The 5,279-nt window shown below is 32.2% G+C and overlaps 1 pseudogene; it reads left to right on the forward strand.

Moving 5' to 3' along the window:
- The first annotated feature begins 1,289 nt into the window (after positions 1-1,289).
- Positions 1,290-4,789, forward strand: LOC123181448 (uncharacterized; annotated as a pseudogene).
- The last annotated feature ends 490 nt before the right edge of the window (positions 4,790-5,279 follow it).

The following is a 5,279-nucleotide window of genomic DNA, read 5'->3' on the forward strand; positions in this document are numbered from 1 at the left end:
GTCTTCTTAGCCTCATTTTGCACTAGTGCTACATCTCTTACAAATTGATGAACCTTAGGGCATCCACTAGGGGGAATTTGTTGTTGTCTTATAATCTGCTCCGCTTAGAGGCCCAACAAGGTCTACAAGAATAGAAGCGTATATTAGAAATCAATATCCCCTTTGCATGTCACTTATGGTATGTGGAGGAGAGAGAAGGAAAATTGAGGGGAGTTGGCTCTCATGAAATAGACCACCTCTACAAGTGCTAGAAGATAAACATAATAAATATGGAGGAAATATAAAGAAAGAATGTCTAAAAAGGACTATGTGATAGCCAACCTAGTTGTATAAGTCATTTTAAATGATGGTTTGAGATGACATAGAAGCATGATATAGCCAACAACCAACTATACTAGTATGCATACTTGAATCGATATGGATTGCCATTGGAAGAGTAATTTGCCTCAGATTTCGACTAATGTTTTTTTATAAATTAGCATATAAATGCATTCTTTATTTTGAATAATAATATAGTGAATCCTTAGATTCAAGAAAGTAAGGAGCATCACTTTTAGCTCTATTGGATTTCGCAACTAGATGTATCATGCAACTAAATGAAATAAAGTCACAAATTATTATTGACTATACAATAAATGAAGATATGTAAACAATAAATATTTTATATGATCACTAACACAAAAATATTCAAGATATATTTCGATATCCATGTGTCATGACCACATATGAAATAAATTCACATGTTAATTTTAAATATACAATCAATGGAGATATGGAAACAATAATATTTTGATACACCCACTAATGCAAAATCTTTAAGATATATTTTCATATTGACGTGTCATGACCACGGGAGAAAAGATGGCTAGAATGGATCTGACTTAGATTCTCAAAATATGCAATTCTTTAAATTTTGACACCTAGACTACTGTGTTTACGTGTGATACTTTTGAATGCACCTCAAATGCAATGAGTCACATGCACATCTTGAGTACCCATAGAATACGAGGAAGACACTAATGATCATATATATATATAACAGAATTCATAGATATATAAAATCACACATTATTATTGACTATACAACTATTGAAGATATTGTAACAATAAATTTTTGATACACCCACTACAAAAAAATCTTTAAGATATATGTTGATATCCATGTGTCATCACCACAAGAAAAAGATATCAGGAATGGGTCTGAGGATAGTATGAAGACAACAACATATGTGTCTATAAAAGAGGGTGCATAGATACATATGATATATTGAAAATTCTTGATTTTCACAATGAAATTACTATCACAAATTGTAGCAACTGTTCTTGTAGCTTACCTTACTCTAGCTCTAGGAGTAAAGGTGAACACACACCAAACAAGTGAAGACGAAGACTTTCAAGAGATCATTAAGAAACATGTCAAAAGGATCGTTTCGGTATGTTCAACTAATAAGTTCTTACTTCCCTTATTTTGAGAACAATCCTTTCAACATGAAGCAATTAACTAAAATTTCAAATCAGACAAAATTTGGTGAAGTCTTTGATTGCGTTGACATTTATCAACAACCAACTCTTCATCATCCGCTGCTAAAGAACCATTTGCTACAGGTATATCTATCCTCCATACTTTTTTATGAAACTATTTCTATTTTGCTAGCCTTTATAAATTTTTATTATGTGCTTTCAACCATCTTCTTCTTTTATTATGGTAGAACCATAGAAAATTATATTACATGTTGAGTGAAATTATTGCAAACAAATTTTATCCCAAAATGTGGGATATCCCCAAATTTTTATATAAAAATCCACTTCCTTTTTGTGTCAAACTTTGACTTATAATTTTGGCCAAGAAAATGTGGGATGTATGTTATAAAAAAATACATTATCGAAAAGTTCTTTCAAATTTGCATCCGATGGCTTTAAAGCATATAACTCACATTTTGTTAGTAAAATCAATGGTCAAAGTTAGACGTAAAATATGAAGGGAGTATTATAGAAATGAGTTATATTGGATTTTCTTGATTTTGACATTTGTATATTTCGTTGCTGCAGATGAAACCAAGCTCTCACCCAAAAGGTTTCCACTTTAAATCATCATCTTCAGCTAACACAACAGAGTCAGTGTTGCCTATGGTTGCATGCCCAGTAGGTACGGTACCAATATTACAAAAAACTAATAAAGTTGGACACATTCCCCTGTGGAGCAATTCTCTTGCTGCGGGAGGCGAGGTATTCTTTCTAACCTAAAATAATAATTGTTAATATTTATATTACTTTAGTTACATTAATAGTAATATTGTTGCATGCATAACTTATTACGTCCACATGAAGGCTTGAACAATTAGATGTTCCCATTGAATTAAGTCTTATTGATGATGCATAATTGATTCATTTACCATGTGGCAAAGAGGAAATGTATTCCATAGATATTATTCATAGAGAGGTTTGATAAAGTTCTTATAATTATGCCATCATATTCAGATAGCTGGGATCAAGACCGAAGGTGATATATATGGTGCACGAGTAACACTTAACATTTATGAGCCCAAGTGAAAGGACATGGAGATTTTAGTTCACAAGTACTTACTCTCATGCATGGTGAGGACGGTCCTCTTGAGGCCATTGCAGTTGGTTCAATGGTATGCATGATGAAACAAAATGGAAACTGTGATTGCTTATAGCATTTTTCATGTTGGTACTTTTATATTTATTATGGCCCATTTCATGTACTTTATATATATAATATAAATATATCTACTATATTATATTTTTATGTTGGTACTTCCATATTTATTATGGTCAATTTCATGTACTTCATTTTTTCACATGGGATCATATTGCACTGGAAATATATCTACTATATGAATACGCATGTTACATACATATCAAATGTTTCAACAAACCTCGAGGAACGTATATAGCAATAAAATTAATCAACTACATAACTATACATTTTGAAATCTAGTTTGTTGATATGGTTATACCAATTTCAAGATATAATATACATTAATAAATATTTTTTGTTCACCCCTTAAAAACATAGGATGATCTCTAAATAATAACATAATATAAACTTAGTTTCTAATATCCGGCTGAATCATAGCAAAGGTGAGAGAAGTCACATCTACAACTAGTGTAGTGTACTATATATAGCTAGTGATATGTAGGCACGAGGGACCTGAGTTAAGATAATGCCAATTCATCATGGAAAATAAAAGTATGATTTAATCCCTAGATATTAAGCCTAACATTACCCTTAGTACATTTTTTTATATCTACATACAAAAATAGGTTTACCAATATATGTTTGATATTGCCTCATATTAGTATTTTTAACAAAAATCTTCATTTGCAAACAAACTATTAGTTAATTGTTCTCATTCTACATTACGTATTATTAGAAAGATACAATGGTGAGTCTAGACATACATCAATCATATAAAGGTACTAAGATTATTTTCATTGGATTACTTTTCAGGTATCACAAACTTTTGGAGACAACTTTGCTAGGTTCCATATTATTTGGGTATGTATTAAGGTCTTATTAAAGGGTGACGGATAATATTACTTGTAACTAAATAATCTCTATAATAAGTATATGAGAAAAAGAACGTAATACCTTTTGAACATTATTTTCAAATGGACAGCTGGGGAACAACCATAAGTCTTGCATGGATTTTCATTGCCAAGGTTTTGTGCAAACTGTACCTCACATTGGAGTTGGGGCAAGAATATCTCCGGTTTCTACCTACAATGGAAAGCAAGTGGATTTACAACTTATGCTTTTGCAGGTATTTTTAAGTACTTAAAAATGCAGCATTAGTTACTCTCAATAAAAAATGTTTAGCAACCAAAATTATATTCAAATTCTAATTTCCACCTCAATTACATAACCATCCAAATTTCTCATTTTCTCAACTTCCAAAGAAAGTGTCAATCATCCTCCAAGCGACCCTATTTCATTGCTGATTTTTTAGCATATCGTCTATATTGGTTATTTTGGTATGTTGATAACTATGGAATAAACTTTTGCACCTAGATAATTTCTTATTTGATGGGTTGCCAATTTAAGCTTGTTATAAATATTCTATAAATTGGTTCATTTTCATCCAATATTTTTTACAATCATACATTGCAAGTTAAAGAATCGGTTAATAAATTATTTTATGCCCAAGATAGAGATAATGCTACCATATATAATGAACAATGATACAATTTCTTTAGCAATCACCGTTAAAAACCACGTGCTAGGTTCTTCTTTCAAAACAAGTGACATGTCACTTGAGTTATCAATAAAGCCAAAGAAAATGACGTCAAAGAAGAGTTGGCTAATATTTTATGCATATATTCTTAATACTGAAGACAATTCACTATTTTTAATATATGTGTCTATTTGAATTCACTTGGCTCTTATTAGGATCCAAAGAAGCATTGGTGGCTATTCTATGACACAAAACCCATAGGATATTGGCCAAATTTATATTTTACAAAACTGAGAGTCAAGGCGAATATAGTAGAATTTGGTGGACTTGTTAATGGACCAACAATTCATCAAGACCCACCGCAGATGGGAAGTGGACATTTCACAGCTGAAGGGAATGGAAAGGCCGCCTATGCTAGGGATGTTAAAATAGTAGATAGCAGTTACAAAGTTGTTGATTTGAACTTCGATAAGAGCTTTGCTTATTCTACAAAACCACCATGCTACACGGTTGATTCATTTGATCATAATAGTGATGGGGCACATGTCTACTATGGTGGACCGGGTGGTTGCCACCCTTCTGTGCGATAGATTCTATGTATTAATGATTTGTCTAAATAATGAAGAATAAGAGTATGCAAAAGGAACAAGACAATCCAAGTGTATACCATCCATGGTAGCCATTGATGCAATGTTATTGAAAACTTACATGCTTAAATTATTACAACATCGAATTAATGGGGCCATGCTGTGATAGGCCCAATCAAATTAATGTTTTGAGAAAACCATGTTCATTTTTAGCAAAAACTAGCTATAAGATTCAGTTGCCATGGGCAGATATTGGAGCAAACTATCTAGAGTAAAGTCAACTCTAGATCGCCAAAGTTTCTTCCATATGATGAGTGGTTCCTCTTTTAACCTGCATATAGATCAATATCTGTTCACTCTCTATTCACGACATTTTCCCTCTTGTCTTGGAAGTCGGGGGTTCCTATCAGTTCACTCTCTATTACTAGATGGTCCATTGCGCCATTGACGCAAAAACAAAACGTGTCCAAGAAGTTAAGAAAATTATATGAAA

Source organism: Triticum aestivum, chromosome 1A (genome assembly GCF_018294505.1).
Source record: "Triticum aestivum cultivar Chinese Spring chromosome 1A, IWGSC CS RefSeq v2.1, whole genome shotgun sequence".
Lineage (NCBI taxonomy): Eukaryota > Viridiplantae > Streptophyta > Magnoliopsida > Poales > Poaceae > Triticum > Triticum aestivum.